General features: G+C 41.9%; 1 protein-coding gene across 4 annotated transcripts in view; it reads right to left on the bottom strand.

Moving 5' to 3' along the window:
- Nucleotides 1-26,095, bottom strand: part of DENND2B (DENN domain containing 2B) — a 180,585-nt gene that overhangs the window by 118,875 nt on the left and 35,615 nt on the right. For all 4 annotated transcript variants that reach the window (XR_007889634.1, XM_051620907.1, XM_051620908.1 and 1 more), the window contains exon 2: nt 22,623-22,711. The gene's annotated coding sequence lies outside the window, so the exon portion shown is untranslated. The remainder of the gene's footprint in view (nt 1-22,622; nt 22,712-26,095) is intronic.

Here is a 26,095-nt window from a genome sequence, read left to right as displayed (position 1 = left end):
ACAGAGAAACACCACACCCAGAGAGTTGGGAACTAATTGCTTTTTGATCCAGCGAATTGTCCCTACAGTCAACTGTCAGCCCAAAAGCTCAATGAAATTAGTTTACCAAAAAATGAAGCATTTTAGCCTGCTTGCTCAACACTCTTGCAATTGGGAACAGCATTTTTACTAGTTTTTCTGTGAACAGATAGTGTTTTGCAAGTAGGAAAAGGTGTTCTGTTCCAATAGCTGTCTAACCGTAATGTCCTCACAGACCACTCCTTCTGCCAACAGGTTGAATCCCAAAGTACTTTTATTCCTGAAATCAATGGAGTTTCGTGTGAATGTTTAAGGGTCCACATAGCTTCCAGTAGGCTTCAAAGGGAGTTCAGACATCAGGACTTAAGACCAAGGTCCACTACATTGTAGCCTGAATCTTATTTCTAAGGCTTACTTTAAATGGCACCAGTAAGTTGTACAAGCTCCAAAACACAATCACAGGAGGTAGGTTTGATTTTGAATGAAGAGATCCAAGGACCCTGTTCAGACTGGCCAAGCAATTTGAGACTTTATCTTAGCCAACAAGTGGTATTTTATTATGTGCCCTTGTTCAGGGCTGTGGGGAGATGAGAGATTCCACACAGACACTGGGAGGTGAGGTAGGGTCTTCCTAAGCATTCATTATGAATGAAGATAGGTATGGCTGTAGAAACACCATCATACCCACTTTGGGAGGACACAACACACAAACAGCTCATCAGGTTTACAGTCTAAAGGACATGACAAAGACAATTTTTTACTGACTGAATCTAAAGAAAGCTCCTACTTTCTGTAGAGATCTCTTTGAAAGTTAATCAGCACATTTAGTGTCTGTTGCCTCTCGTTGTTCTCACCAAAATCTCCAGTAATGCCTTAGAACATGGGAAGACACAGGGTATGGGGTTTGTTAGGGTTGGAGGGCATGAAAACTAAAGTTCTCTTTTGGCACCATAAACAACAAAAAAAACCCACAAAAACTAGTGTCAGAAGAAGCCACTGTATGATTGAAAACTGCTTGAAAATGGTCAAGTTACAGTTTACGGACAGAAAAGTATATTAAAAAAATCTACATTAGTACTTCCATTAGGAAACCAAAAACAGAAATGTATGGACAAATAACTATTTAAACTAATCCTTTGTCGACAGAAGAATTTTAAAACACTACTTAACAAATGGATTTGACCCAGATTCCTACCCTCTGTTTTAAAAGAGCATTCTTGAGAACAATTCACAAGCATGTTAGTTCTCGTAATTTATCTCAATTGTGTAAAAATTTTCAAAGCTTCAGTAAACAACTTGCAACACCCTTTCCCACTTTGCTGCCTGCACATCTCCTTACCAGTGAGGAGAACTAAAAGAACCTGAACTACAGCAGAAAACAAACAACATTTAAAATAATGTTCATCAGTTGAAAGGGAAAGGTGTAAGTAATGCTTCTACAAACAAAGCAAGGAAACGGAAAGATCTGCCAGTGCAGTTATCCTAGCTCCCTCTGCTACTTCAGATAGTCCCTAGTTCTTGTGACAACACTGTTTTCAGTCTAAATTGCTGTTTGCTTGTCTTCTGCTTCTTGTTCCTCTTCTTCAGTTAATTTACAAACCTCCTCCCTGCTTTCATTTTGCTTTGCTTTTGCAAAGCTCCATTCCTCTGTTCCTTTTTTTTGGTCTTCCATCACACTGAGCATCCTGACAGCTACACACTGTGCTTGCTACAGGTCAAACACAACCTGTTTGAATGTGGATGACCAGAGTCACCCACAGTATAGCAGCAGCAGTCTCCTCTGTGCCTCTTCACCAAAAAAAACGCACATTAGGTCAGGTCTGCCCTTTTTAACCACATCTTGTCACTAACAAGCACACCCAGGTTCTTGTCCTCTTATTCAGGTGGTGGCACCGCCATGACACTTTAGTTACTTCCATCTGAAAAGTCATCAACTCAGCTGTGGAGAAGAAGCAAATTTAACTAACATATTCCTTTTAATGAATAATGTTCTGGTTTGGTGGGTTTTTTGGTAGCGGGGGAAGGGCCCCAGGATGGCTCCGGCAAGAAGTTGAGAAGCTCCCCCTGCTCCAAACCCAGCCAAGGAGCCATTAGAGGGACAATAGATGCACCTCAGTGATTAAGATACAAAAGAACTGATATAAGACCTGAGCAGAGCTAAGAGAGGTGGGGAAGAGCTGTGCTGGAGGAGGAGAGCGGTGCTGGTGGTTGGTGAGGAAGGGGAAGAAGGTGCCCAGCAGAAGTTTCCCTGCAACCTATGGTGAGATGACAGGCTGTTCCTCTGCACTCATGGAGGAATGTAGTGGAACATTCCCTGAAGGCGCCAGGAGGGGTGAACTTGGCCAGAGGACTCGGATTTTGTGGCCAGTGGATTTGCTGCCAGTGGACTCAGATTGCACAGCTGTAGAAGACCCCAGCGCCAGGGGAGGTGGCTGTTCCTGAAGCACCTGTGACTCTGTGGGAAGCCCAGGCTGGAGCAGCTCTGGACCTGGTGGGAAGGACTCATGAAGGAGAGGTTCATGGAGGACTCTCTCCCATGGGAGGGACCCCGTGGGGAAGCAGGGAAGGACTGTAAGGAATCCTTCTTCCTGAGGAGGAATGAGCAGCAGGAACCACCAGCCTGTGAACTGACTCTAAACCCCATCCCCTGTCCCCCTGTGCTGCTGGGGGGAAGGAGGGAGAGAAACCGGGAACAAAGTGATTTGGGGCTGGGAAGAAGGGAGGGGTGGGGGTAACATACGCAGGCCCTGCTCTTTGTGTTGTCTGTGTCCTGTGCATGTTTGATTAGTGTGAAAATTAAATTATTTTTTCCCCAAGTTGAGTCTGTTTGCCCAGGACCTTAACTGATGAAGAACCCTCCTTGTCCTTTGTCTCAATCTACTTTTAAACTCCAAGACTCCACATAGGCCTTTCCTTCCAAGTTTGGTTTATCATGACCAGAAACAGTGGCCTGCATTTTTCCCTTCTGCAACACAGACACTGTATTTGCAATTTCTCAGCACATGGCAGAAGTTCTGCCCTTAAAGGTTTCTTGTTGGACCAGCTGTTTTCATGTGCCTTTTCTTCTAATATTTCTTCTTTGCTTCCATGGTTGTCTTATCCACCAGGTTGACATTATTCATCACCCCCTTTCACTCCCTTGGGAATGGAGGCAGAACATAGTTTCTGCATATTCTGTACAGTCACTGACCCATTCTTCTCATGTTAACTATCCCACCTATCCCGTGCCTCTTTACTACTTCTGTTTTCATAAAAATTGTGGAGAAAACTGCTTTGTTTTCTTTAAATATCCTTAGCAGTGTGTAATCCAACTTCACCTCTGACAGTCCTCCCTTTGCATTTAGGCTTCTTGACCTCAAAAATGCACCTTTATTTCCCTATGAGTTTTTATCTCATTTGCTTGTAGTCTTTTCCTATTTACTGTTTGTGGCTATGCCCTAGGACTCCTCTCCAGAGGTACTGATTTCTGGTGGCTCTAGAGACCCTAACTTCAGAAAATTCCAGGCCTACTTCCTATTTAGGTGCCTGTCCAATTCAGCCCGGCTTATGCTACTAACTAGTTGCTATAGCTCTATTCCAATTTTCTGTTTGAAACAAGAAATCTTGTTACAGAGCTATTTTTAATTCTTCCCATTTATTTTAAAAATAGGAGTAATTGATGTTTTAAAAGACTGAGCATTCTGTTTGACCAATGCTCCTACATTTCCTTATTAATTACTAAAACCAAAGTAAAACCAAAACTAAACCCTATCATAGAATCATAGAATCATAGGGGTTGGAAGGGACCTCGAAAGATCATCTAGTCCAACCCCCCTGCCAGAGCAGGGTCACCTAGAGTACATCACACAGGAAGGCATCCAGGCGGGTTTTGAATGTCTCCAGAGAAGGAGACTCCACAACCTCTCTGGGCAGCCTGTTCCAGTGCTCTGTCACTCTCACAGTAAAAAATTTTTTCCTGATATTCACCTTAAACCTCCTATGCTCCAATTTGTATCCATTACTCCTTGTCCTATCACTGGTCATCACTGAAAAAAACTTAACTCCATCTTCTTGACACTCACCCTTTACGTATTTGTAAACATTGATGAGGTCACCCCTCAGTCTCCTTTTCTCCAAACTAAAGACACCCAGCTCCCTCAGCCTTTCCTCATAAGGGAGATGTTCCACTCCCTTAATCATCTTTGTAGCTCTGCGCTGGACTCTTCCAAGCAGTTCCCTGTCCTTCTTGAACTGAGGGGCCCAGAACTGGACACAATACTCCAGATGCGGCCTCACCAATGCAGAACAGAGGGGGAGGAGAACCTCTCTTGACCTACTAACCACACGCTTTCTAATACACCCCAGGATGCCATTGGCCTTCTTAGCCACAAGGGCACATTGCTGGCTCATGGTCATCCTCCTGTCCACCAGGATCCCCAGATCCCTTTCACCTACACTGCTCTCCAGCAGGTCAGCCCCCAACCTGTACTGGTGCATGACATTTTTCTTCCCCAAATGCAAAACTCTACACTTGCCCTTGTTAAACTTCATCAGGTTTTTCCCTGCCCAAGTCTCCAGCCTGTCTAAGTCTCTCTGAATGGCAGCACAGCCTTCTGGTGTGTCAGCCACTCCTCCTAGCTTGGTGTCATCAGCAAACTTGCTGAGGGTACATTCTGTACCCTCATCCAGGTCGTTGATGAAGATGTTGAACGACACCGGTCCCAGTACCGACCCCTGAGGGACTCCACTAGTCACAGGCCTCCAACTAGATTTTGCCCCATTGACTACAACTCTCTGACTTCTTCCTTTCAACCAGTTCTTGATCCACCTCACTGCCTGATCATCAAACCTATACTTGATCAACTTATCTACAAGGATGCTGTGGGAGACGGTGTCAAATGCTTTACTGAAATCAAGATAGACCACATCTACCGCTCTACCATCATCTATCCACCTAGTAATTTCCTCATAGAAGGCTATGAGGTTAGTCAAACATGACTTACCCTTGGTAAAACCATGTTGACTGCTCTTGATGACCCCCATCTCCTTGATATGTCTAGAGATAGTGTCAAGGACAAGTTGTTCCATTACCTTTCCAGGGATGGAGGTGAGGCTGACCGGTCTATAGTTACCCGGGTCCTCCTTCTTGCCCTTCTTGTAGACTGGAGTGACGTTTGCTATCCTCCAGTCCTCAGGCACCTCTCCAGTTACCCATGACTTACCGAAGATGATGGAGAGTGGACTAGCAATGACCTCCGCCAGCTCCCTCAGCACCCTTGGATGCATTTCATCCGGACCCATCGATTTATGGATGTCCAGATTACGCAACTGATCCCTAACCCAATCCTCATCCACCTGGGCAAACTCCTCCTTTATCTTGACTTCTACTGGGGCTATATGAAACTGGGGCTCATGGGGAAAGCCTGCAGGAGTAAAGACAGAGGCAAAGAAGGCATTCAGCACCTCTGCCTTCTTTAAATCCTCTGTCACCAGGGCACCCGCCTCATTCAGCAGTGGGCCTATATTGCCTCTGGTATTAGTTTTGTTGGCTATGTATTTGAAAAAGCCCTTTCTATTGTACTTAACCCAACTTGCAAGGTTAAGTTCCAAGGAGGCCTTAGCTTTCCTAGTTGCCTCCCTACATTCTCTGACAACAGTCCTATATTCCTCCCAAGTAACCAGCCCCTCCTTCCATGATCTATAGATTTCCCTTTTCCATTTGAGTTTGCCCAGCAGATCCTTTTTTAACCACGCTGGTCTCCTAGCTCCCCTACTAGATTTTCTACCCATTAGGACACACTGATCCTGTGCTTGCAAGAAGTGATCCTTGAATGTTGTCCAGCTATCTTGAGCCCCTTTACCTTCTAGCACTCTGTCCCATGGGACTTCCCTTAACAATTGATTGAGGAGGCCAAAGTTTGCTCTGTGGAAGTCCAGGGTTCTGGTCCTGCTGGGTATTCTGTTCCTCCCACACAGGATCCTGAACTCCACCATCTCGTGGTCACTGCAGCCAAGGCTGCCATTTACCACCACTGCTTCAACAAGGCCCTCCTTGTTGGTGAGCACAAGATCCAGCAGCGCTCCTCTTCTAGTCGGCTTATCCACCATTTGCATTAAGAAGTTGTCATCAATGCACTGGAGGAACCTCCTAGACTGTGAAAAGCTGGCTGTATAAGTCTTCCAGCAGATATCGGGGTAGTTAAAATCTCCCATGAGGACCAAGGACTGTAATTGTGAGGCTGCTTTCAGCTGCCTGTAGAAAGCCTCATCAACATCCTCATCTTGAGGATCCCTATCTTCTTAGTTAAGTGATAAAGAAATTCCCAGACATCAATAAACATGTGGACCCTGCATTAGCAGCAGTATTTTACACCTGTTTACTGCAAAGATGAGCATGGATCACAATAAAGCAGCATTTTCTGAAGAATCTTTCTCAACTTTATTCTAATCTGTGCTCATAAACTTAGTATTAACTGAAAATCAAAGGGGCAATTCCTATTTTCAGCTGCCTGGATGATTCAGCTGATTTCAGTACAGGCAAATTGAATTCAGTCAGTATGACGGGTTGAAAAACTCCTACTTTTGGTGGGATGGGCAACAACACCTCTTTTGGAACAACAGGGAAGAGAGCAATTCTTGCATACTTCATCAGAGTCCAATATACAAGCAGTCACCTCTGCTTGCCCAATATGCATGAAGACACTTTTGGCAAAGTGGTCAAAATAAGCTGCTTGCATCATCCCTATCATTTCACTTCCCTCAGGTACAGCTCAGCTGCTTTTGAAAATCTTGCCCATATCTCAGCTTTTATCCCAAACTTCAATTACTTAGAAAATAGTTTTTACTATCTCAGAAAAAAAAAAAATCTGACATTTCTATGTTTTAAAACAAGGACCCAGAAAAACCAGCAAGAATGAAAACTTAAATAAATCCTTAAAATAAAATGAACCTCTCCTCAGCCAAAATTACAGGAGCTTAGCATCTCTAAATACCACAGTGACAAAAAATAAATTTAAAAAAAATAAGTTTCCCATTAACACTTGTAAAATAACACCTCCAACTTTTTGCCTAAGCTTTTATTTTTGAATCTCATTTTTGTTTCTTTCAACATTATAACATAATCCATCTGAGAGGTTTAAAACTAAACAGTTTTAAGCAGTGGGTGAAACCACAGTATGTTAACTGACAGGAGCTTTTGGCTCCTTCATCTGTAAGCATCTATTTCTCAGCTGCTGTTTCTCTGCACCAGGGGCTAGAAAGTTTATAGACTTCAGTCCAAGACTCCTAACTTCCTAATACATGCTGCTTAAGCATGTTTTCTTTTAATTTGTTTGTTTCTTTGATAGCTACATTATTGTCTTCCAGCTTGTTCATCTGAATATAATCAATACTAATTCATATTTAATACAGCTAAGGGCTTTCACCTAAACATCTGATTGTCACAGGTGATAGTAAGCAGTGCCCCTGGCTGTGGAGTTACCCCATCTGGTAGGTGACAGAGCTGAGGCACAGGTAATGACCATAAAACAAGACATGGATAGTGAGAAATGGAGGCGAAGCAGAAATACAACTGTGATCCCTCTGCACATTAGGCACTACTCCTTCAGCCAAATATAAGGCTACTTTCAATATGTAAACTGCAGACAATAGTTACTAATTTGATTCTTTTAAAAAATAAAATGTTTTCCCTATGACATATACTCCGCAGCCATCTCCAGTGCAAGAGATGTTATATTTGAACAATGTGAACAGTGGAAGAAGGAAAGCTTATAAAATACATATCCTTGTCTATGTTGGAAACAGCACAATTCTAAACCAGAGGCTAACGCTGTAATACAATCCAGGGGCTGTGCTTCCATTCATAAACTGTTCCATTCGAACACAGGGTCTGGAATGAATTTTATCCTCATGTTCAACCAGAGAGCCACAATTTATTACAGAGCTGTACTTTTCATTTTCAAAACCATATCCTTAATATTTCTCCCTGTCAAGTTCAATGGAGATTAGCAGACTTCTCAACCAGGATCATCCATAAAGGGAAAATGCAGCAAGATCCAACTGCCTGGAGACACAAAGATGCAAGTCCACTTATGTACCAGATGACTAAAAGGAAAGGAAGCCTATTGCATACACACAGCTCCAACTGTTTAAGCTGGAAAGGCATCAGAAAGCATCCTTCTGCTAGGAACAGCATAACTGGGTTCTCAACTGTACTGACTTCAGCTCTGCCTCTCACTCACCATTAGACTGTGTACACAGCAGGCTAGCTTTATTACTTCTGTGTAATGTCACAGTAATGCTCCCTGACAACTTCAAACCCCAAAATGAATAACCAATGCTTTCCATTCATTGCATTTTCTGCAGATGAGATGTGCCACAAAGGTACTGAGTTATTTACACCAGTTACGTTTTCAGCGCTGTTTCAGGAGCCTCACTAGGCTCTCTGGGGAGTCACTACCCTCTGATGTTCAAATTAAAAGGGAAATTGGGATCAAACAACACTGGTCAGTATGGCAAACTTAAATATATAGGCTCACGGCTTTTCACAGCATTTTTCTGCAGTTTTCTACAGTGTCTTTAAATATTTCTCTGGTATAAAGACCATACCGAAAATGGCAACAGAGCAGACAAAAGTCTCATCAATAGTTCTCTGCGTTCAGCAGGATGAAATAAGCATCTGATGCCAGGATACCACAAGCTAAAAGCCATTTAAATAACTACAACAAAACCCCCATCAACTCCTGGGCTAGCACAATTTCCACCTTTGGGAGAGGAAAAGGATATTTTAAAAAAAGAAAAAGACGTGAGCCATTTTCCATTGGTAACATGGTCCTTTGGTTCTTGAACCCAAGGGTCAAATCCAGCAATCCAGTCTGTAATTTAACATGTAATTTCTAAATATCCTTTTTTCTCATAAAGCTTACTGTACTATAAATCTCTAATTTGATCAGAATATATTCATACCACACCACAAATCCTAAATCCACTTGGAGAAGCAGAAATGAGACTTAACATAAACCTTTAAAATGAAGTAAAAAGAAATTATGACAGCCATCCGGTACAGAACTCTTCTAAAGTAAAATTTACTAATTTGTTAACTATTAACCAAACTTCCACATGCCAGTAAAAAGCTTTCCATTTGATAAGTTAAAAGCATGTGTTTTACCCAGTGTAAAACCACTACCACATCTCCTTTGCATTATTACATTTTCTCTGCTTGGCCACCTAATAACATGTACAGCGAATCAGTCCAGATCCTTTCAAGCATTTGTAACACTGGGCAACTATTTTACAGGAGGGATGACAAGTTAAAATGAACCCTTCTATAATTACAGTTGCTGTAGAATATCTTTTTTAAACTCAGCTGTGGGTGGCTTTGTTTGTGAAGAAAAATTTTTAGTACAGCATCACTAGCTCCATCAGAAGAAGCTTCACCATCTATTTTAGAAGGTAATATTCCAGAAGAACTGTGGTGCCTTTTCATTCACTTCTTGGCTGCTACTTCTTCCAAATCTTCTGTCCAAAGGCAGCCAAGACCAAGTTTCATGAATCATAGCTTGAATAAGATCTAATTATTCAATTATTTATAAAGTCTTTCCTTATTTCTTCACAGCCTTGCACGCTTCTTCCCCTTCAGGGCATTTGTTCTCATGCCCGTCCCACATTTGGAAGTGCAGGCAATTTCTTTGCCTCCTATTAACAGCTTCCAGATTGAGAAAATAACATCCTGCACAGTCCCTTTGGATATATTGCTTTTTATCCAGGGAGAGAGGAAGAAGATAAATCTTTGCAGTCATCATCTCATAGACACAGTTTTCTGAGACCTGATCTGCTGCTTTGCCTGCATGACAGATCCATTGCCCCTACTCTAGGGCAAAGTTAACTCTCTCACAAAGATATTTGTCACATTTACCTTTACCTGAATATCTACAATTACTAATATATCTTCAGATATGAAACTCCAAATATATGAACCACTTAGCTATGTTTAAGTAGGGAAAACATAAAATGTGACTGTAAAACACTAACTGCTTCAAAAAGTGTATCACTGGAAGGTTTTGCTGATGGGGAAAGAGAAAATCTCTCAACTGTTGTTCTGCTGAACGTCCTTCTTAATTTGTATGGAGCAGACACTTCCCCCTTATCCTTTTGCTTTCTTCATTTTTATTTTTATTTTTTTCATCTCATATTGTTTTCTTCTTACTGCTCTTCAATTTCACAACTGCGAATAAATGCTGCTCAAAGCCCCAGACTCCCAAATGGATCCACTTTGCCTTTGCTGAGCCAGCTTGTGCACTGTTCAGGACAACTTGGTATCACTTTCTCTTTCCATCTACTATGTATATTGTTCACAATTCTCACTGCAGTGAAATGGCTGCATAATTGCTGACCTGTGTTATAGATAATATATTGACAGAGATACTGCTCCTCATGGGGGAAATGAAAACCCAGCAGCTAATAAGTACTGTGGAGCTCTGTGTCCAATTCTGGAGCCTCCAACATAAGAAGGACATGGAGCTCCTGCACTGAGTCCAGAGGAGGCCACAAAGATGATCAGAGGGCTGGAGCAGCTCTGCCCTGGAGACAGGCTGAGAGTCAGGACTGTCCAGCCTGGACAAGCGAAGACACCGGGGAGATCTTATAGTGGCCTTCCAGTACCTGAAGGGACTACAGGAAATCTGGGGAGGAACATTTGACAAGGGTGTGTAGTGAGAGGACAAGGGGTAATGGATTAAAACTGGAGGAGGCAAGATTTAGGTTAGACATTATGAGGAAATTCTTTATTGTGAGGGTGGTGAGACACTGAACAGATTGCCCAGGGAAGCTGTGGTTGCCTTATCCCTGGAAGTGTTCAAGGGCAGGTTGGATGGGGCTCTGAGCAACCTGATCTAGCCGGAGGTGTCCCTGCACATGCAGGGGCGTTGGATCTAGAGGAACTTTATGATCCCTTCCAATCTGAACCATTCTATGATTCTATGACCTGAAAACAAAATTTCTATCTGAAAAAAAAGTAAATATTATTTCTGTTTCAGCAATGCCTTTAGAAGTAGTTTGATGATACAGTATTTTAGCCCGCAGGGAAACAAAGACTGTGCCCACAGCAACACTTTGCAAAGGTGCTTACAGAAGTGAGTTCTGCTTTCAGAGCACTCAGGACTTCTGCATTTCTTGAAGTCAGTGGGAAATCAGGGCTTTTGAGAACATTGTCCTCTGACCCCAAAGCACATTTAGAGAGATTTCCAAGTAGCTGACTGTTGAGTGGAATTGCTACATCCATTAACATACCAAATAAATTTTTATTTCAATGGAACTTCAAACCATTTTACCATTTTAACTTTCTCTTGTGCAATAATTAGAAAACTGATTCTTTGTGTCTTTAGAGGGCACTCATGATTTTGAAGAACGGTTTTGCCTTCAAATTGGGTCATCACATTTCGACTGCTCTCTGGCTACTGTAGATTATGTTACTATGTGCACAGAGACCTAACATTATAACAGCCTCAATATTAATTCTTCAACTGATTCCTTGTGACTGCCACCACTTGTTATTTTGGCTGCTACTACATCAATACAAATAAAACCTGTCTCAGAATAATTATATCTGTTTTCTACACTCAAAAGCAAGAATAATGATTGGTAAACTATTAATTTACAACAAATTCCTAACTATCTGTTCATCTTAGTCATTAAGATCATATTTCCAGTCAACAGTGATTCCTCAGTTCCCAAGGAAGACGATCAAGTCACCTATATGGGAATACTACCTGGATTTCAAACTTTTTTTTCTGGGAGAAGCTTTTAAAGACAGAATAAAAATTCCAAACTTGGAAGTAGATAGCAAAGAGACAAAACACTTTTTCATGTTTCTAAGAAGCTGTTTTCCCCTTCCCCGCCTGTGCTGCCTGCAGGAATGTGCTGGCTACAGAAATACAGCAGAAATGCAAACTTCCCATTGAGAGACAGGATGGAAGGATTTTGTAAGTACTGCATATTTAGCCAGAGATTTGTGCTGGGACTGGGAGACAGTAACAAGCATCCGGATGTGCATTGACTTGTTCTCCCTCCTTTTTAACCAAAAAGATGTTTAGTGGCTCTTCAAAATAAATCATCTCTATCTTTTGGAGAGCTAGAAAAATGCAGATTTCTACTCCATTCAACAGTGATGCTTACCAGACCTGATTTTTATTGACCCAGTTATTATTACACCCACTACCTGAAAATTAGCCACAGACCTGGACAGGCTGGAGAGCTGAGCAGAGAAGAACCTAATGAGGTTCAACAAGAGGAAGTGTAGGGTCCTGCATCTGGGGAGGAAGAACCCCATGCACCAATATAGGTTAGGGGTGGACCTGCTGGAAAGCAGTTCTGAGGAGAATGATCTGGGAGTTCTGGTAGAGAGTAAATTATCCTTGAGGCAGCAATGTGCCCTTGCTGTCATGAAGACCAATGGACTCCTGGGGTGCATAAGGAAGAGTGTGGCCAGTAGGTCGAGAGACGTCATCCCCCCCCCTCTACTCTGTTCTGGAGAGGCCACAGCTGGAATACTGCATCCAGTTCTGGAATGCTGCTCCCCAGTTCAAGAGGGACAGGGAACTACTAAGAGAGAGTTCTGTGGAAGACGACAAAGATAACTGGGGCATCTCTCTTATGAGGAAAGGCTGAGAGAGCTGGGACTCTTCAACATGCAGAAGAGAAGGCCAAGGGGAGATGTTATTAGTGCTTACAAGTATCAAAAGGGTGGGTGCAAGGAGGATGGAGCCAGACTCTTTTCAGCAGTTCCCAGTGACAGGATGAGGGACAAGAAGCAACAAGCTGAAAGAGAGGAAGTTCCACTTAAATATGAGCGAAAACTTCTTTAATACGAAGGTGACAAAGCACTGGAACAAGCTGCCCAGGGAGGTTGCGGAGTCACCTTCCCTGGAGATATTCAAGACCCACCTGGATGCAGCCCTGAGTAATGTGCTCTAGGGGATCCTATACATTTTGCTGTAGTTTTGAAAAAGAATATCCACTACAATTGGTAATGCTGGCACCAGCTGCCCTTCAGCTCACAGCAAAGGTTCCCCTTGCAAGGCTCACTATGACTGGTTCTGCCCTTCCTCTGGTGACTGCCTCTCCCTTGAACTCTGGCTGAAGTTCTGGAGGCAGTCTTGTTGATCTCAGTCAGGCTACCTAAAAGTTCACACAGTACAAAACTGTTGTCAGCTCTTTTGATTGGCTGTCCTCAAATGATGCCCCTTCTAGTTTCAATGCCACAGATGCAATAGAATCTCAAATCTCACAGAGAAACACTGCATTCATTAAGCATCACCTTCTCTTTCTTAATAAGTCTTTTCCCCCTTTTTCAAAATAGAAATTTGCTTTTGCTTAAAAAAGTAAAACAAAAGGTATTCCCTCACAAAATACCCAGCTGAGGTACATGGCATTCTTTGAGAACAAACGCTTTTCCATCCCTAGTCTTTTATTCTTCTACTGACTATGCTTGATCAATCATAAAGGTGCTCCACTCCCTCTCTCTGCCGTTACTCCCATGGAGATCAGGAGAGCAGACATTTGCCACAATTTTTGTCTTTCTAAGGTATCTCCTGTTGTGTTTTTTTTTATAATTCAGCTTGACTCTCTGCACCTAGCAGACCCAAGCTATAAAATAGGATTCACACATTTCACTTAGCAGTTTTGTCTAGAAATTCCAACAATGCTTGAAAAAAACATTGAGTTAATTTGTAGCTGTAGGTGCATCAATAATGAATTTATTACTCATTTCTTTAAATTAAATATATTCGCCTATGTGTGTTTCAAAGTCATCACCTTAGAGTTTGGAATGACACAATGTGGCACTATAAGCAACAGTGCACTAGGGAGCAGCTAAAGCATCACCACTTCCTATAACAGAGATAATACTGGAAACCTCTAGCCAGGGAGTTCTTAGTCCTGCCTGTGCACAGGCTTGCTGCAGTCTAATGAGACAGTCAGTCCCAGTCTTGAACTAAGTAGGTTTGCCTTTACTCTCTTGGAAACCTCTCTTGGGCAAAGTTAGGATCTCCCAAACAAAAGTTTCTACCTGGTTTGGAGAGAAAATGTTCCTAGTACAAGTGTTAACACTTGGAGTCAGCTAATAGAGACAGTTGAGGCGAGCAGTAATTCATACATACATAAAGTGTATGCACACATGGAGCTATAAGCAGTGTGTAGCACCAGGATTCAACCTCATGACCTTCTGATACAGTGCTCTGGGGTATACCACTTCAGGTAAAAAAAATAAATCCATTAGCTGCCAGTATTAGCAAAGCTGCATCCTGTTTGCAGTTCCCAGGAGATGGGCTGGATGCTTTTGAGAAGATCCAATTCTATTTGGGAAAGGATAATCTTGTTACACTTCACAAAGTTCTGGAGCCCTCCTTATTTTCTCCTCATTTCATATGATTTATGTCATATTATCTAATTCCTTCAACTAGTACTTCCTTTCTTATAACTTCCTGCATAAGAGGGGCAAGCACGTATAATACAAATCCTGTTAGATTCAAGATTGATACATTATTGACAGAAAGAGATCTTTCCGTGTCTAAAACGTTATCATTTTTTTCCCTCAATCTATGTACAAGGTTGATTTGGCATGCAACATATTAATAGATAACCTACAGATAACAAACTGTTCCAGATTACTTCATCTTGTAGTGTTCACTGAGCTATCTCTAAGGGAGATACTAGCTCAATATAAATAAAATTATCCTGATTTTTTCTTCTTGTTGTGGGTTTTGGGTTTTTGTTTTATTAAATGCAGTGGAACAAGTCTGACTGCTTACCCCAGAGGTTCAACCCTGGCCAACATACCTCCCTGAATCTCCGTAACCCTCCTGCAAAACACCCAGTTTAATTCAAGGGTGCCCAAGCCTACCCTGTAATAGAACATCCATGCTTCTGCTCCATTCCTAACTTCCATCTGACCTTTAGAGTTTCCTTGGTCACTGAAACAATGACTAGAACCTTTTTGCACGTGGAAAAAGGTATTAATTCCTCACTGATTCATCCCCATACAGGAGGTACTGAAAATTACAGAGGAATGCAACTAGTCCTAGATGGCTGGTTCACACACAAAAATCAGGAAGAATAATTTTCTCTTCTTATCCATATGCTTTCCTGACTAGAGCCAGCAGGGGATTTGTTGGAGGATTTGCTGATAAAACACAGCTTTGTTACATTTGTCAGGCCTGAGGCTGTCATGGAAACATAACTGATGTGACAACCACTAATGAGCCACTGTCACAAGGGCAATCTGTCCAAGCCAACAGATTTGCTGCTCCTGTTCAGTGGTGGGCAGCAGTGAAACAGCCTAACAGGCTCCCAACCACCCTGCCACCACAAGGGTCCTGGACTGTTTTTTTGGGGGAATGCTATATGCCCACGTTATAAGAAAAATATTGTACAGGATTCCCAGTCTGCAATGATGGGTTGGTTGGTTGGTTTGTTTTTAAATTAGATTGTAAGCAAAAGTTGAAATGGTGAGTGTTACATTGACACAGAAATCAGGGCTTTAACTTCTCTTTTGCACACCTTGCAGAAACCCAAACAGTCATGCTGAGTCACCTTTTAAAAAGATCCTCTTTCCCCTTTCTCAGATAGCCAGCTGGCTCTTTTCGTCATTCTTCCTCCAACCTATTCCTTAAATCACCCTTTTCTCCTCAGCTAACTGTTCCCCCACTGTGAGCAATACATACCTCCTTTTCTCATGACAAATCATTTTAATAGTAAAAATTTTAATACTTCAATAAGCCAGCACATCATTTGGCATCAATATAGGCAGCCAAGACACCAGATCATCCTTCTTAGAACCAGTGGTGGTTCACTTTGGTAACTGTTCTGTCACTGTGTCTCCAAGGGGCACATGTGATGCCAAAGCTCCATTAGACCACATGCACTGCTACTGTGGACAAGGTTCATACCCTGCACCAGCATCACAGCCACCAGAAATTACATTACACACCTGATACAACTCAGCAAGAGATGGATGCACAAGACAGCTTCATCTCACACAGCCTGATTTTCCTTATGGGCATTTTATTCAGGTGGGAAAGGAGGAATATGACCATCTGTACAGTATTTCAGGACATTAAACAGCCTGGCCGGAGCAGCCATTGACAGTAGTCACTTTACAATCAGTCTGCCATATCCAGAACATGAACTGCATTGATTTTCCTGAAAAATTATGGGAACTTTCAGCATAAATCCACTGGCTTTTTCTTCCTCTACCTGAGGATCTGGCCATACTTTTAGAACAGGCAGGTACACCCATGTTATCAGAGTCATCAGTGCCACAGGCACAGGAACTGCTGACAAGGTGCTGCAGCTGATGACCTCAGGCTGCGCCTTGGACCCTCTCTTCTCCCAGATGGTTATAAATCCCCAGGAAGCATTCTGTACTATTGTAGTACACAGCACTCAGTCATGTTTACATTTGTTTTCTACTGTCCATGCATGTCAGCCAATAGTAAATAGAACACAGCAGGAACCATAGCTCTTTATGTGTCTCTGCAGCAAACTGGATAATGTCCATGTAGCAGAGGAAAGCAGATCTCAATGCAAATGCCAAATCTGACAGTATATTACACTATTCACTGAGTCTGGCGCAGATGAGATTATCACCTACTGATAGGATCCCCTGTACAACTACCTAGCATTGGCAGTTTCAACATTAAACCTTCTCTGGTGTGGCTCAAAGGGACAGTGTTCCTGTCCAGCTGATCACCCCACCACTGTCAAGGACACAAGCTCTCTGCATTGAAAATCATGCAGTCTCCTCCCAGCCGTAGTGACTAATGGGCAGTTTAGCCTTCTCACCTAGTGCTGCTCTTTGCTCTTACCTTTCATGAGAGCATCCCAAGCGGGGGTAGTTGGGGCAGTCTCATGACATTACAAAGCTGTGGCAGAGGTTCATTACTGCAGAAGAGGGGACACCCAAACGGATCATCTTAGGCAGCTCTGGGGACAGGACTGGCCCTATTTCTTCCCTAAAGCTACAGATCAGGGAGAGGTAGCTGTGCTTCAGCTGCCCAAGCTGAGAGCAGGCTCTTGCTTACAAGTGGTACATAAGGGCAGTGCTTTCCAAAGAAAACTACGGGAGTGGCCACATAGCTGCCTGGATGTTCTCCAGGGTGACAGCACTCAACTTGCAACGTACTGTCATGTGCTCCTGCTAATAAAAGACAAATGAAAAACAAATGTTTGCCCTTAGGTCTTCATACGTTCCCAAAAGCCAATCTGCTGTCCTGAGCACAAGTGTAGTGGGGTCAGTGCAATGGTGAAAGGCACACAGCAGGACAGCTCTAATCCAGAGCATCAGCTGATTACACAAAGCATATCCAGTGTCAAAAAGTGGGCTTTTTTCACTCCTCTTTCTGAAACCACGTTGACTCTTCTCCAAAAACCAACACTAGAATGAGTCACTTGAAATTATTTTTTAGGCAGGTTCCTTAACACTGAGTTGTAATATGTCCCCTTCCCTGTGACAATATGCCTGGAAACCCTCAGCAAGCTCCTCCAGGAGCTGTTAGGGGATGGACACATCTGGCTGAGCTGTTCAGCTTCTTACCTCCTCTCGCACGGGCTTGAAATGTTGGCAGCAGGGTGGAATAAAGATGGTCTTGTCCTCTACAAATCTTTTGGATAAACAGGATTGTGCTCTGCATCAGAGATTTTTCTTTGCCACTTTAGTAAAAAATTTCTTGGCTTGCTACTCTGGACAACTCTGTCATAAAAGGGCTTTCTCTGGAATATGCTATTCAAATTAATCAGCTGTCAGCTCTTCTCCTTTTAAAACTAATAATAGAAGGTCTGCATGGGCCTGTGAGAAACTGAAACATGGGAATGCAAGTTGTGCAGCTGCAAACGTTTCCATACTGCTGCAGCTCTCAAACTGCTTTTCACTCTCTGTGAAGAAGGCAAGAAATAGCAAAGCAAAGCAGGGAGTAGTTTTTGTACTGTCAAAGTTGCCCAGTTGTCTTCAGTATGTCCATTGCATGGTAAATGCTAAGCAATGTCTTTTAACTTTCAAGCACACTTTAAGGAGGGGAAGGATGTTCTGGTCATAAACCAACAGGCTCAGCTGGACCAGAAGCACAAGATAACGGCTTGTATCCTTTGGATGCCATCTGAACAAGGAATGTCAACTTGTGCTCTTGCCTTTGGCAGAAATTTCAGCCTCTGATTCATCTTCTTGTCATCAAACTGCAGCAGGATCGGGGAAAAAACGGTCCAAGGAAAGAGCACTGCCTCTGACAGGATAAGGAAATGGGACTCCTTTTGAACACTCCCTTGTATACAGCAGTTTGGCTTCAAAGTGGGCAGAGAGGATTAATGCTACATGAGGCTTGAAATCAGAATAAGAGCTGGCACTGGAGGAAAGCCAACTGTGCAACACTCCTCTCACTGCTTAGGGGACTTTGTTGTTGTCACATGAAACTGAGGAACAACTGGGAGTCTCTGTTCAAAAAACACTCAGGATGGAAGCACATTTACAAAACTTGATAAAGGAAAGAGCAGCACCTGCCTCTTCCAGGTCTGCCTCTAGCTAGTACTGTCAGGGGACTTTGCCTCTACTAGCAGTATGTTCATTTTCAGCCTCAAAAATATTTTTAAAAGCCTCTCCGGCTTTTAATAGAAAGAATTTTAAAACTCTGACCAGAAGCCGTAATTATAATGGATTTGTGTGAAAGTTGCCAGATCACTCCCTGCTCTGTGATCAGGGTTGTGCCAAGAGTCTGCTTTGTGTCACACTAGCAACTCTCTTAAGTCCAGCAAAGTAACTGGGTCAAAGATGCAAAAGCAGAACAGAGATCACCGATTAGCACTAATGAGAGCCTGAACCACAGAGCAGAATGACAGTGCAATCATGTCATGGCTCTTGCTGTAATTTCAAGGGAGCCACACTCACATTCAGTGTGATCTGCTCAGAACAAATATTTTTGCACGTCACATTTTACACCTTAGAAGAGTCACCATGACCAGAAAATATCACATGAGAGAAGACAACTGTGAGAACTAGTTGTTCATAACTGCTGGAATTGAAATTTACTTACAGAAAATAAGGAAAGATTTTAACATCCTCCTAAGAAGCTCTTTTATATATGCAGCACTCTTTTTTTCAATCAATTAATTCCATCTATTGTGAACATAAGGTTAGAGATGGAGAATACTGATCTCAGGTTCAAGAATTTAATGGTGTATCTGTCCACAACTGAAACACCAGGTGCTCAGAAGACCACTCAACCTTCAAAGAGAACAGCAGAAACAGAGACAACTACAATGTTTTTCAAGTGTCTCACAGCTGTCTCTAAGAATAAAAATCTAAGGGCCTGGAGTTATTTAAAGAAGGGAGTAAGAGTAAAAACAACTACTGGATGATACAAAGTCAGTCCTAGGCTTTTAAGTAGCTTAATCTCTCTCTCAGACAAAGCACTGTATTTCCAAGTAATAAAGGCAAGTATGTCAACACAGCAATTAACATGGAGCTCACTGCAACAGACAACAGTGAAACATGCACTGTCAACCTATGGATAGTGGAAGTACAAGCAATTACCCAGAAGATTATCTCATGCAAGATAAAACAAGCAATTAAAGCATTATAACTCAGAATATAAAAATTACTCATTAGATAATTAAAGAGAGAGAGCAACATATGCAAACTTCATTTGAAACCATTCAGAATGCTAGGACATACAAAAATTATATTAAAGGACTCCAGGAATGATGCCTTACTTTTCAAAGTAACATGTAAATACTACAACACCATTCAAGGAAATGCCACTCAGCCAGAAACGCTGGGAGACAACTCACCAGGCTTCCTGCTGCACACAACATATAAACACCAAAAAGCAAGTGTTGCTCTTGGAATATCAGATTTACAACACCTTGCAGAGATCTCTCAGGAGTCTCAAGCTGATCATCTCTAAAATGTAAGCATTTAAAAGCAGTGGTTCTGATTTTGATAATCAGAATCTTTTTCTGTCTTCTGAAATCTCAGGAACTAACATCTTCCCACAAACGAGTCTTAAACTTGGGTAATCATCACAGTGCTCCTTCTTAAGGTAGGGAATGGTTCGAATTATCACACCAGCTCCACAGATATTTTATTCCTGGTCAGGAACAACAGAAGGATTTCTTATTAAACTGCTCCCAACCATCAAATAGATTAATTATTATTATTGTTGTTGTTGCCATTGTCATTATTATTATTTCAAATCACTTAACCAGGTTATTAATTTATATTCACTAACTTCAGTATTTTATTTATAGAATCAAGCTGGTCAAATCTGGTGTGCAAGGGAGAGACACAAAGTGTTAGATTCTGTTGCTCAGCCCTCATTTCACAGATGACAGCTGCCAGTTCTGCACACATGTAGAAAGACTGCCTACTCCAGGACAGCCTGCTTCTCCCTCATAAGCACCCTACTGGCAGACTACAGGAGTGACAGAGTTTTCCCCCTGAAGTCTTCTTCAAACTCCTCCCTGAAGCACAGTCAGTCCTGCCCTTTAATCAAGGAACAATGTGCGCACACAGACACACGTGTCATAAACAACAGCCATTAGTGAGGAAGGGAGATGGGACAGAGGGATCCCGTTTCCATTCACTGCACTTTCCCCCTCTAGGAGGGTTTTAGGAGAAAGCGGAAATGATCATCACCATTATCTCCAGCATGTGTTAGCACCACGCTGAAACCAGTCAGCAGTGCCTGGCATTGTTTGGAGGAACACAAAAGGCCTTCTGTTGTGAAAGTTCAAGAAAGAAAGCAAAGAGCCTGTGGCCTGGTCCTACAGTCAAAAGACTGAAACTGAGGCTGAGAAGTTCTCAGGCAAAGGCTGATCTGAAGCCCTTTGAAGCTGACGGGAAAACTCCCATGGATTCCAGCACACTTCGGATCATGCCTGGAACGCACAGAAGGGAGCAAAGCACCATAGAAGTAGAAATGAGCATCTGCTTGGGGGGAGTTTAAAGGGTGAAGGGGTGACCTAATCTGGTCATCATGGTTATGGTTACAGTGTATTTTTCTGATGTTCGAGCAAGCAGGATTATATCCATGTTCTGACTTTTCACTAGGAGACAGGAGTTGTACATTAATCAATAGGTGTTTTTCCGCTTAAAATGCTACACATGCTACCCTAATGTTGAATACAGCATCTAGCAAATGTCTTTGAGGAACGGGGGTTGAAAAAGACCCTTTCAAATTGCCAAAATTACTACTTTACTGCTTCTCTCTCCCACTACCCTTACCCAAAAAGGCTGGTTTAAAGCTATGAAAAACAGTCCAGGACTGAAAACCTTATTCAGAACAATGCTGCCAGCATCATCTATTCATAAGCAGTAGTTTGAGACAGCCTAACCCAGAAGAAACACACAGCACATTCTCCAAACAATTGCTGAAGGATCCCAAGTGTGTGGAGGTTCCAAATCATATGCTTAATTATGGTGCAATTAATTTTCTCACTAAAGATGAATATAGGAGCATCCAAGAAGAAATAAATGTCTCCTGAATGCTGTAAGACTTCCATAATTATTTATTTGCATATAGAAGTAATAGTTGCAGTGGTTTTAAAGTTTGGTGCTGTTTAGGTCCCAGATAAAATTTCTGGAAATTAATTTTTCAGAAACTTTTTGGATTTTAAACACTTCTTACAGCCTTTGCACAAGATTCAACAAGGAGCCAAAGTATCTTTTTTTTCTTCTTTTTTTCAAAAGTGGAGGATGTTTCCTCTTTCCCTGGCTAATAGAATCCAACTGCTGCCGCATGACATCATTCCCCAGAGTTAGGGAATCCAAGCTCGCTCAGACACTCGGCTGGGAGTAAACACCATGGAAAAAAAAAAAAAAAAAAGCACCAAACTTTAAAAAGGGGAGGAAATAGCATTGAAAAGGCAATTTTTGTTACCTGAAATTTGCAGCATTTCCCTTTCCACTCCATGCTCAGATTTGTATTTCCCAGACAAAACTCTGTCTTATGATCAGAGGCAATTGGAAAACCAGTCCTTTAGCGTCTAATACCTGCTGTGTTTCCCACAACTCCTTCATATGACCTTTCACAGCACTGATTCCAGCTAAAATGATTGCAGAGAACACAGACTGGCCGGGCTGGTTGTCATGGAGATATCTCTCTCTCTCTCTCTCTCTCTCTCCTCATACGCGCGTGCATACACACTTATACAGATTTAAATGATTCTGGGAGGCATCCACAAAACAGCATGCCTTTTCATCAGCTAAGTTTTTGAAGCATTCCACCCCTCCTCCAAGCCTTCCCTAGAGTCAGCCCAGGAAGCTGCGTTTTGGTCATGAATTAATTGTCAAAAATAGAGATATTACCTTTTTTAAAACAAACAAACAAACTAACAACAACCAAAAAAAAAACCCAAAAAAAAAAAACACACAAAAAAAAAACAAACCACCGCTTTTTAGAGATGTTTGGAGATGTTTGCTTACCAGAGCTTGGAACTAAAAGTAAATCTATTGCATTCAAACCTCCAGGTTGTTTGTCTTTGCCCGACTTGTTATGAATTTGATATCTGAAAGCACTAAGGCTTTGTTGAAACACAATCATGCAGATTACAAGAAATGCTGCTGGCATGGCCTGACTCCTTACCTTGCTGTTCTCCCAGTACCCAGCCAGGGACTTAATTAGCATGGGCATTCATCGTGGTCATGCAGGACTTCCTGTATTCTTTCATGTTTCTGTAATTAAGAAGAAAAATCAGCAGGTCAGGAACATGCAACTCGAACAAACAAACAGAAAAAATCCCCCAGCCAAACAAGAAAAAACAGATATATTTGGAAGTTTTCTCACACTGACTATAAGTTTACAAGCCTCTTACTCAAAATTCACTATCTCCCAGTTACAGGAGAAACCCTTTTCAATGATGTTTGTGAATACAAGAACTGATTAATTTCCCATACTCACTGGCACCATGGTTGCAAAACAAAACTTACTCCAAACATAAAGACAAACGAAATTTTTTTTCACTTGACAAAAAAATTCCAAGTTAATCCCCAACAATGCCATACAGGAAAGCCTGCACTGCTAAATTAAGAGAACAGAAAATACTTTAAAGGGGGAAAAAAAAATAGTAAAAAAATTCAGTTAGAAGTATTTGGACTCAGAAGAGCAGCACAGTGCTCAAGGTTTTTGCACTTTGAGAAACTGCTTGGGTACTTAGTCTTTAGAGGATTTAACTGGAATTAGTCATTCAAAGTTTTAAAACTTCATAAAAGATACTAAAGGGACTGCATGACACTGCTTTCTGCCGTGACTTGTATAAACAACAGTCCCTCTAGTGGATGTAAAATTGCAAAGCAGACTATGCCATCCCGAGTAGGAAATCAATGCCTTTTTCTCTGTCAGGCACGTTGTTACACTGTTATGATATTCTAACCCTGCATTAAAAATTACATATGCAACTCTTTGTATGTTATTTAGGGAGCTGAATACAAGAAAACGTGTACATGCCCTACAAAAAAAAACACAGCTAGGTTTATAAGCGAGGAGATACAGAAGAGTTCCAACATGTTACTCTTATGGTTGTGTTTGTAACACGATTGCAAGGGTGGGATTGAAAAAAAAAACTAGACAGTAAAGTAGCTGACATATCTTATGGGAACACCTGTCTCTCCATGGTGCTGTTATAAAATATAAAATACACTGGAGCATATTATTGATTGTACATCTGAAAACTACCTTTTGTGAATGACAGAGCTCCCAGTGGATTGCATACTAAATCCACCTCTCTACCAAAAACACTGCCCAAAGGTGTATATATGAGGTATATTTTACAGTTAGCAAAAACTGTGTGCAGACTATTCACAGGTAGATAAATATAAAAAGACAACTACTTCAGCCATCAAGAATTCAAAAGATGCTGAAATGACATCACATGAAATATTTTTCTAGACATGAAAGCACAACATGCTAAGCTTGAAAGTTCACACTAAGTTCCCTTAAGAAAGCACCAGTGCAGCTCGGCAGAACCACAGGAGCCAAATATATAAAAAAATATGGTTTTGTCTTGAAAAGTTCCCTTTGGTGTATGACTGAGTTTAGCTCATTGCATGCTGCAAGTGGGCACAGTTTCAGCACTGTAACAGGGGAAAGAGGGAGACAGGTAGCTCCTCCCAAGAAAGGAATGTTTTACCCTAAATCACCACAAAGGGAGTGCTCGAAGAAATGGAAGTAGTAAAAAACTAACTTAGGAACTGATCATCAAGCAGGTGAAATGGTTCATCAGCTTCAGATTGTCTATAGACCCAATTACTGGTAGCATGGGAGTATGTTCCAACCATCTGCATCATGTCCCCCTCTAGAGCTTATCACAAGGCTCTGTGGCACTTCATTAGGTGAACACAACTGCATGTATGGCAAGGATCTCAGGGGAGCACGTGAGCTAGCATCTGGAAACAGCTGAAAATGCTCACTGCATTACATACACACTCAGTTACAGTTTAAAGTTCCAAACAAAACCAATGAAATTATTAAATGTGTTGTGCATGCACAAATGTGTAGGTACAAAGCACAGCAGTAAAACTACGGCCCAGGCTTTGGTCTTGGGCAGGTGACTACCACAGAAGATTCCAGAAAAGTACATTTCTATTCTAAGCTTCATCTCCCAATCAATTCCTTGCCAAAAGGTGAAACGTTTTGCTCGAACTGACCCCAGTGAAACAAGAACAATTCCCATCTTCTATTTTTTTTTTTTCTCTTTGGGCCCTTCTTTGAGCACATTAACACCTCAGAACAAAATTTAGTGTCAGGAAAGAGTTTAGTATCATAAACAGAGGACACGATGAACACCTGATATTAGGTTAATTACAGTGTCATGGCTACACTGCTATGTAAAAACATTAGCATACACATCCTCATTTCCTATAGGCGACAGACAATCCATTACTCACATGTGTCTGATATTGAGTTTCTTATTTCTGATACACTTCTCATTCCTGACTGGCTGAACACACTCCTTCCTATGCTCTGCAGTCACAAGCACAGGATGCAGAAGCCAAGTGACACACGCAGGAGCAGACACACTCTGACAAGGATGAGTGTGCAGCCAGACACTCCTCACCAGGGCACACTTGGTGTCTCTGCCCTTCAGACTGGAAAGGGAAATGGGAACCACTCCCTCCATAAGCTGCACTGTCTGAGATTCTTTACAGAACATTTTCCAGACCAAGTAGCCATCATCAGCAACAGGAGAGGAAAAAAAATCAGATATGCTCCTAAACAACTCATGAAATTCTACCACTTTCACTAGGTGAAAACACAGCATAAACTTTGGAATGTAAAAGGACAAAACCAGAGATAAGCTACAGATTAAACTGCCCACAACAGCACAAATCTCTGGTAGGTATAAATGGAGATTAATCACTGCATCAATTTTAGTAGTTTCCTCTGCATTTTTTAAATAGAATTAAGCCCCCCATAAAAATAATCTTGTAAATTGATTTATGATTTTTCCTCCCCTTCAAAAAACCTTCTGCCCTTCAGAATTGCTTCTGCCCCTTCCCCATTTTCTCTTCCTCTCAGGTCACCTCCACACCACAGTTAGAGGTCATCTTTCCAGTGACCTCAATAGATGCTTCTCTGTTTGAACTTAGAATGAATTTAAGATTCAACAGCAAAAAGTGACACATAAGAACCCTGCCCCAACACATTTTTAACCCAATACCACGTAAAGGCAGCTCCTGCTGACCTCACTGGGACAGGCAGAGAGCCAGGCAACACTTCCTCATCACCAAGCAGTGACTTGCAGAGGTATGGAAATAAGGGAAAAGGCCCCAGCCAGCTCATAATGTGAAGTGTGCAAGCACTACAAAAGTTGTGCTCTTTGCACTTTATTTAGGAAGACAGCACTCAACATTTCTACATAGAGCATTCTGTAACCACTAGGTGTGACCAGAAGATGACAACCAGGACAGCAGCCACCATACTCTTTGGAGCATTCCCATTACACCATTGAGTTCTCCTTTGAATTAACAGCCCACAGCACTGGCCCTTACTGTTAACACTCCAACACAGTGGCATAAGAGCACAGCAATACAGCAAGTGGCACAAGAGAACACTCTGAC

Source organism: Apus apus, chromosome 5 (genome assembly GCF_020740795.1).
Source record: "Apus apus isolate bApuApu2 chromosome 5, bApuApu2.pri.cur, whole genome shotgun sequence".
Lineage (NCBI taxonomy): Eukaryota > Metazoa > Chordata > Aves > Apodiformes > Apodidae > Apus > Apus apus.
The sequence above is the reverse complement of the archived record's forward strand: the minus strand, read 5'-3'. Positions and strand labels throughout refer to the sequence as shown.